The following is a 9,598-nucleotide window of genomic DNA, read 5'->3' as shown; positions in this document are numbered from 1 at the left end:
ACCACAACTCTCTGGGCCCGGCCGTCCAGCCAGTTTTTGACCCAGCGCAGAGTACACCTGTCTAAGCCGTGAGCCGCCAGCTTCTCTAGGAGAATGCTGTGGGAGACGGTGTCAAAGGCCTTACTGAAGTCCAGGTAGACCACACCCACAGCCTTTCCCTCGTCCACTAGGCGGGTCACCTTGTCATAGAAGGAGATGAGGTTGGTCAAGCAGGACCTGCCTCTCATGAACCCATGCTGGCTGGGCCTGATGCCCTGGTTGTCCCGCACCTGCCTTGTGAGTGCCCTCAAGATGAACCACTCCATAATCACTCAAGATAAACCACTCCAGAATCTTCCCCGCACTGCGGTCAGGCTGTCAGGCCTGTAGTTCCCCGGATCCATCATTGCCATGATGGTGGCAATCACTGCACTGAGGTAAAAATGACTGTTTGGACCAGAGGGATTTGCTATCATGCACTTTAATCTTGGCGACAATCTATACTATAAGCAATTTTTCGAAATTTCTCATGCAATGTCAGCCATGCATGCCAAAGGCTAACTTCTTTTTTTTGTGATTTGTGGCTCATATTTGCATGATTTTGCACTTAATCTATAGTGTAGGCTGTCAAATGGAAGCTGTAACTCAGAATTAGCACTCTGAAGAGCTAAGATTCATTGGAAAAGCTGAGAAATCAATTTAGGGTGCCACTCTCATGAAAGTTGAAGTTTACCTTTCAAAATGAGCTCCACTAAACCCAGCAAAACATAATTTTACATTTTTTAATAACAGTGTTTCTTGACATATATACCTAGGCAGCTGTTTGCCCTACTAATTCGCAAATATCTATTACTTTTAAAGCAAATATAAGTCTCCCTTTCTTAAAAATATGGGGCTTTTGTAAATATTACTGTATTTCAAATTAATCAAGGCTTCAAAAGATGTAAAAGGCTACCTATAGTTAAGGAGGTGACATGGCAAATACTTTCTCCATTCTAAAACTAAATTTTCCTATGGGGATTCAGGTACCTCCTATAGTCAGTGGGAACTCAGTGCTTGAGTGCATCCTGGCAGTTACCATCACCTTGTATATGATAGCTACATAGTCAGAGCACTTGCTGTCCTCTGCTCGCAGCATTCCAGCTCAGTCTTCCCTTTGTAGCACAGTTTCTAAACCACTAATCAATAAATGAGGTCCAGATGACAAGGATTTCAACTCCTTCATTTAACTTGGGATGTTGTCATAGATATCCACGGTACACTTTTACTAAATACTAAAATGATAAGGCCCAAGAAACAGCACAGGATACAATAGTATAAATTAAAACAATAAATACTAAATTACAATAACTAAAATGTTAATTGTCAGCAGTGATGAAACAGCAAAGCTAAATTATTTTAGAATTAAATTTTTGTGCCTTTAAAGAACTATTGTCTGTTAATGCATAGAAAGCAGTACAGGAAGAGTAAATAAAAGGGAGAAAATCCATAGTTTTCTGTTTGGGCGGCTAATCCTGAAGAGCGGAGTCCTGGGTTCCAGTCATTACTCCCAAGATTGTTTCTGTTTTTAATATTCAAAAGTTATCAGAAAAACATACCTACACATAACATCTTAACCGTTGTATCTGCAGCAATGATCTTTCAAAACACCATGTTAATACTATCACAGTTTTACTCATGACGCTGTCCACAAGCATCAATAAGGCTGTAGTGACAGGCTCTGGTTGTAGAAAGCCTTCTAGCTTCCCACAGCAACACCAACATCGCAAACATCCAGTGCCACCCACAGCCAGCAAGGCATGGTAAAGCCTTCGCATTGGTCCAGTCTGGTTTTCTTGTCCCATCATGAATATATCCTTGGAGAAAGAGGAATGCCTTTGTTTCTCAGATAAGCAAATGTCAGTGGGGAGGCAATTCCATTTGGTATTAAAAAAATAATATTTGACAAAAACTGCATGCTGTTATATAGATATATTTTACTCTTAGCCAAGATGTATCCAAAGGAAGAGCAGAGATCACACATGGAGCATCTGCCTCCATGAAGAAACATCATAAAGAAGCTCATAAATTATTCATTTCATCAGTGATTACCAATGTGTCCACAGAATGCCTAATGTCTCCAGAGCTGACATTTCTCCTCCACTTTCTTCCTCTCTTTCTTCATCCTTTCTTCTTTTTATCACCTTTTCTGCATGCGTCCTGAACATCTGTTATCTTATCAGATAGGGCAATAAGGACATGACATGAATCATGTAAAGTTAATGTCAGGGCCCTAAGTGCACCAACTGTTTTCCCCCTTCCCAGGGCTTTATCCCCTCTGCATCCCTCTCCACTGTTTCTCTGTGTGTGGGGAGATAGGCTTTTTCTTATCTGAACTAACAATTACTATCCAGAAATTATGTAGAATGAGTCATTTTCACTGTTCTCCAGCTATTCTATCTATGCTATTTTTTCCTTAATTATTTTGTTCAGGGCCATGAACACGATTAAGTGGTTGGAGTCCCTGAACTACAAGGAGATGCTGAGAGAGATGGGACTGTTCAGCATGGAGAAGAGAAGGCTCAGAGGGATTTTATCAATGTGTGTAAATACCTGATGGAGAGAGTAAAAAAGACAGAGCCAGTCTGTTCTCAGTGGCACTCAGTAACAGGACAAAAGGCAACAGGCACAAATTGAAATACAGGAAATTCCACTTAAATGTAAGAAGTAACTTTTTTACTGTGAGGGTGGTCAAAGAGTGGAGCAGGATACCCAGGAAGGCTGTGGAGTCTCCATCCTCAGAGATTTTGAAAACCCAACTGGACAAGGGCCTGTGCAACCTGCTCTGACTGACACTGTTCTGAGCAGAGTGGTTGGACTAGAGACCTCCAGAGGACCCTTCCCACTTCAACCATTCTTTGATTCTGTGAACACTATTACTGGTGTTACTTCTTTGCTGAGGCATGAGATGACCTTCTGCCCTGGTTTCAGCTGAGACAGAGTTAATTTTCTTTCTAGTAGCTGGTATAGTGAATCACAGAATCATAGAATCATAGAATCGTTAAGGTTGGAAGAGACCTCCAAGATCATCGAGTCCAACCGTCAACCCGGGAGGGGACACAACCAGGACAGCTGATCCCAACTGACCAAAGGGGTATTCCATACCATGTGACGTCATGCTCAATATATAAACTAGGGGGAAAGCTGGCCAGCAGTCCGCTACTCTGGCTGGGCATCAGTCAGTGGGTGGTGAGCAATTGCATTGTGCATCACTTGTTTTGTATATTCTTTTACCATTATTATTATTTTCCCTTCCTTTTCTGTCCTATTAAATTGTCTTTATCTCAACCCACGAATTTTACCTTTTTTTCCAATTCTCTTCCCCACCTCACTGGGGAGGAGTAAGCAAACGGCTGTGTGGTGTTTAGCTGCCTGCCGGGTTAAACCACACCTTCCTATATATTTGACTAGAGTATAGAAATTTGACTAGACCGTAGATGACACTACCATCTTCAGTCACCTGAATTTTTGTAGGTCAAATATGGTAAAAGATTAAAAAAATGGAAATTTTCATTTCCAGTATGGACAGTCCTGTACTTTACATATACAGATACAAGCTCTGACAGCTACTTGAAAAGACTACACAATTCTGACTTGTACATTTCAGAGCTATTTTTATGGTCACTATAAAGGGACACAAACCTAATGAGGCTAGTGTCTGTATGTTATATTACATGGTATATCCAAAGTACTGGTTTTCTACATTCAAATTAAATTCTTTCTTGCTAGAAAAAGAATAGTTTCTGGAAATAATTCTTCTACAGATACCATCACACATTATTTGTAGAGATAGTGGTTCCAACGTGATAAGCTGAGCATTCCTCTACATCTTAAAGTTTTGGTCTCTAGCAAACACTGACAGTGCATCTCACATGGTTCTTTTCCAACTGTCAGTGTTTAGGATCTCCTTAGAATCACACACAGTTTCTGAAACCCCAAGAATCAGAAACTCTCCAGAAGTTTGCAAATGAAACAAATGAATTTTAGTCTTTTCTACTGAGAACACATGGGGATGACATTCCAACAGAAATTATTCTTATCTAATGTGAAAAAAAAAAAAAAAAAACAAAAACTCCATTTTAGTTGTTCTTTACTTTAAAGATAGTAGGGTAACTGGTTTATTCATATGTCCTTTCAACCATCTGCTTCTGATTTTTATTTCCTGACTGCAGTATAGAAGACATTAAGAAAGGGAGAACAAATAGGTAATATATGCTCCATTATAATTATCTTCCATGGGAGATTTCCAGAGAAATATTCTTCTTCCTTTCTTTTCCTATGGAAAAAGGATGGATAGACTCAAGTGAACAAAATACGTTTCTGCTTTCTTCACCTCTGTACATAGACAGCAGAAATTCTCTATGGAGTACAAGAGTAGGGTGACTTTTGCTAAGAAATCTAATTCAGAGAGATTAGCTATTTCTATCAGATTTCCTGTATCTAAGAACAGCTGGGCACAATGCCAAAATATGTCATTACCCTAAGATCAGTACCCCACAAAGACTTTTTTTCAACCCCTGCCCCTCTTTTGGGAGGAACATGATTCAACATAGCAAACATTTTTCTACAGTTAGAATGGCCCTTTTGACATAAAGGCCCCAGAAGTTCACAACTCTTTACACATGGATCAATACGTTCTCCCAAACATTAATTTTAGGGTCAAGAGGCCATGAATCTATCTTTTCCTTTGGAATACAAAACAGAAGACATACAATAATATGCAAGTATTAAATATACAGGCCTGCTTATGATGAACTTCCCCTTTTAGGTCTGTGTATAAGTATATACTTAAGTATACAACCAGGGCCTTTGTCACAAACAATCATGCAGTAATGCTGTCAAACTTTTTTTCCAAATCTTCAGTCTCACGCACATTAGTTCTCAATCAGAATGGGCCTAGTCCTAAAGCAAATATTTGTATGTCAAGAAAGAATAGCTTAGGGTTCATGAATACTGCATTATATAAAGATACAGCTAAAAACTGGGGCTTAACGTTACAGAAAACATAGGTAAGAAAGGATTTGTTTTCTTATGTATGAAAAAATAGTTATTTCATGTTGTTTGTACAAAGTCTGTCCCCTGCTGATGTGAATACCAGGCTGCAAACCTATTTCTGATCAAGTTTAGTAATTAACTTTAGTAGCAAGTATGGGTTTTTATCAGTTTTAAGAGCTTTTTCCAAATTCAGTGATTTACATTGTGTTGAACCTAGATCAGGACTGATATTTTTAGTTTAAAAAGGTGAAATTCTTGTATTTTCCATGAGACTATATCTGATTTAGGATTCTTCAAATTTCCTTTCATATAGTCTGACTTGAAATACATTGAATTGTTTCTAAAAAAACTCTTTGTTTTTTATAAAGGTCATCAAAGCACAACAAAGGATGAGTATGTCATCCTGGTTGGGTATGTGAATGTTATTGCTTTATTCTACGTAATTTAATCATCAAGCTTATTCATCTCATGAGATGGTAATTTTCCTTCAAGTGCAATTATATTTCACAGTATGCCTGCTGATTAGGCAGAAACAGAAATAATTCATCAGAAAATTACAAAAAGAATTAATCATCACCAACATGTAAAGTAAAAATTACTGTATTCAACAGCCACTAAATAATTAAATCCCTTCATTTCCAAATGTATCCACCAAAGCTTAATAGGAACCATGTACATATGTGCCAATAAAGAATAAAGATCATATAACTACCCATTCAGGGTTTACATTTTGAATTGTGCAAGAAAGATGGGTAATTTATTGCTTGTTTCTTTACAAAGCATTGTTTTAATAGATGATGTAGAAGACAGCCCTCTGTAGTATAAATATGTATTTTATTGCAAATTGTGTCTTAGCCTGCAACATTAAAATCCTAAAATGGAAAAATTAAAAGGCAGTATTAAAGTACAAATTACTATTCTTACATCCTGTGTGACAGTTCCATAGAATACCAAAGTCCCAAAGAATTCTTTAGAAAATAAAAGCCTGATCTTGCAAGCATATGCACATATGCACATGTCTATTAGTTTCTGTTAGGCTACTTAATGCGTTACATTAAACATGCACAAAAATCTTTGCAGGATTCAGGCCTAAAGCTCTGTTCCTCCAAGTCATTACGTCACTTAGATACAGAAATGGCTTTGCTCATGGCAAAGGGTTTACAAATTAGAGAAGTCCAGCAGTGTATTCGAGGATCCTATTAGAGAAAGCAAACAAAAAACTATTGCTACAAGACACTGAAGAGTTCATTTAGATTACAAACTAAAATGTCAGATTCCTAACAGTTTGTCTTTCAGAACAATATTGATTTCAACATATGTACATTGAGATGTCTTCAGGCATCCTGAGGTTCACCACAGTCTTGATTCAATTGCTCTAGACTAAGTCAGATAACTGGCAGAGATAACATAGAAGTAAGGACAAGAATATCCTCAGAAACAATGCATGATACAAATTAAGTTTAAAATCTTGCACATGGTCACTAGCAATGCTGGAAATCCCAAGCATACAAGTGCTGTTGAACTGAGTGCCTGTTCAGACTCTAGAGGAGACAATAGCAATGTAGACAACATAGTGATAATAGAGCTCCCCATCACAGGTTGCCAATACTTGAATATAAATGAAATGTGCAAATGAACTACGTCAAGTAGCTAAAAATACTATGGAGAAGTACCAAAAAATTGTAGAAATATCAGCTCAGCAGCAGCAATGGGTTTTTGACAAAGATACACAATATTTTTCATTGGATTCTAGAGAATCCAATAAAGATCTTTGTGGATGGAGGCCTAGCCAGATTGGAGACTGTTCAATACATTGTTCATGTTCAATAAAGCAGAACTCCATGAGGAATAAAATGCAGTGAGCCTGAAAGCACATCCTGGAGTTGGAGTAAGATTTTATCAACACCAGCAAACACGTATCTTATACATATTTTTCTTATATGTATAACCTTTTTCCATGAGATATAACCATTAACCTCTGCATAGTTAATAAATGTTTACATACGTATCATATGTATCCATTTCCCCATAAATAGATATGGTCTCATGTCTTCCTTGACAAAGAAGTTCTTGAAAGCCCTGAAAGTAACAAAAATAGTAATTCTCAAGGAAGAGTAACACAGTAAAGCAGTATAGGTTCATCTCACACTGATTAGACAATATAGATAAAATTAATCACAGGATTGGAAAAATCACACAGAAGATATTAGCTACATAAAAAAATCAACAAGTTATCCCCCAAAAGAAGTAAAATAGTACTTTCACTTATGAAGTATATTTGAAACTCTTGACTTTACAAATAAATGTATGTTGTAATAATCGTTAAAAGTTACAAGCTATTGTTTCCAGTGTAAAAATATATGACCACAAATCAATCTAGACTTCTCTATCATAAAAAGTTACAGAACAGTTTTGACACAAAAAACCTGTTTTCTTTCTACAGGTGTACCTGCACACAACACCTGTGTACAAAATCTGTGCATTTATACATTGTGTAATCAAATTAAATTTATGTAAGATTGGATCAGGCATTTCAAATAACGAGATTTTTACTAGAAATACGCATTCTATTTATGAAAATGCAGTACAATTAATAACATTTTCCAATCAATCATTGTTTTCATACTTCATTTCACTGCTCCATTAGTATTTTTAACAATAAAAGATCAAAATTACATTATAAATGTACACATTTAAAAAAAGGAACAAACAGTGTCCACTGCTACAGTATGAATGACAATTATATACAAGGTATTAAAAGGCTGATGCAACTGTCATGTGATGTGGCTGAAGGAACTTGGAAGCCTATATAAATCAGGCTATGATTCAGTAATTCACTTCAAATATATTTATTTCAACTCTAGCACCACAGAGTCAAGCACAAGTTTTGCACAAGGGTCTTAAATATCAGTAATACTGGTTAGAGTAATAGAACTGGATCCTACCCAATGGAAAGATCACAGGAGATTAAGCCACATCCTGCAGTTAAAAACACAATGTACTCAGAATCTATAGATTCAGAATAATTTGTAAGCAGCGTAAAAAAGATCTCTTCCAAAATCTTTCTACAAGTAAAGGGTATGCAGAGCTAATAAATTATTAAATAAAAAGCATTAAGTTCTGCCACATATATAGTACTATGAAAGATAGTATCTAATTCATATCATCTGCTGCACCTATCAAAAATAAAAAGTGACACTATGTGTAGCTATCACATCCCATATGCTAAAACTGGAACATGGAGCAGTTCTATGTTATATAGCAAATGTGTATAATACCCAGTTATGAAAGAATTAGTGCTCCACACCCAAATCCTTTCTTGATTTAACCCTTTAGAAATTAAGGAAGAGTAACACTGCTGCCTAAACCATGCCTTCTGCAAGTTAGCCTAAGCTAGTTGGTCCAGCTGCTTCCATACACAAAGGAGACAGATGGGAATTTCTCAGATTGAATCTATCCCGTGAGAGATTTATCTCTTTTCATCTTTTCCTAAGACATTCATAACAGAAATATGGTTTCTGCTATGGAAATAACATCCAAAAAGTCATCCAAAAGTTAAATTTTCTGGAAAACGTTAAACATTCACTAGTGATTTTTGTGTTTGAAGAAGAAAATTAAAAGCATGTGAAGCACCTTGACATTAGAAAAAGCAACACTGAGTCTCATTCTGATCTCATTAACAACTCCTATAGATAAAGTCTATCTTCTGAGTAGGATTAAAATTTCATTAATTGTGTCTTATAAAAAGTTGCACAATTCATTAATGATAGATTTGGGATTATTTAGCAGTCTCAATTTTCCAGCCTCCTGTTCATTTCTCTGCACAACAAAGCCTCTCAGAAAAGACTAAAAGCATCTCTTCTTCTGGATCCAGTGCACTTCATAGCTACATTGCACCATAACAAAACTACATTCCTGTTATTATTCTGCCTTATACTATCTAGAAAGAAGCAACAAGAAAAATAGAAGTACACTACATTTCAGACATGCGACAAGAAATAAGGCGAAAAAAAGGAAGAATATAATTTATTTCACTTCAAGTGGGTTTTTTTCTGCACTGTGGGAGCGGCTATCAAATTAGACAGGATTTAAATAGCATCAGAGCTAATTCAAACTTTTAAAATACAAAAAAGTCAATCAAAATGTCAATGTAATCAGTCCTTTCATGAGCTTCACTGATCACATAGCTATTTTTTCAATATCTGTTACATCGAAGTACCGATCTGATTTACTTAAATAATCATCAGCAATTAGGAAGATAACCTATATTACATCTGAAAGGGCATTCAAAAAAAATTGCATTTTTCACTGTGATCTATACGAGATATCTTTGTCAGTTTGTAAAATCATATGACAGTGTGACTTTTAGTTATTTTTTTATACTGACAAAAGCTCTACCTCACGTCCAATCTAAACCTCCCCTGGCACAACTGGAGGCCATTTCTTCTCCTCCTATCGCCAGTTACTTGGGAGAAGAGACCCACACCCACCTCGCTACAACCTCCTTTCAGGTAGTTGTAGAGAGCGATGAGGTCTCCCCTGAGCCTCCTTTTCTCCAGGCTAAACAACCCCAGTTCCCTCAGCT

This window comes from Pygoscelis adeliae, unplaced genomic scaffold (genome assembly GCF_000699105.1).
Source record: "Pygoscelis adeliae isolate BGI_AS28 unplaced genomic scaffold, ASM69910v1 Scaffold17, whole genome shotgun sequence".
Classification (NCBI taxonomy): domain Eukaryota; kingdom Metazoa; phylum Chordata; class Aves; order Sphenisciformes; family Spheniscidae; genus Pygoscelis; species Pygoscelis adeliae.
This window is presented reverse-complemented; position numbering follows the sequence as displayed.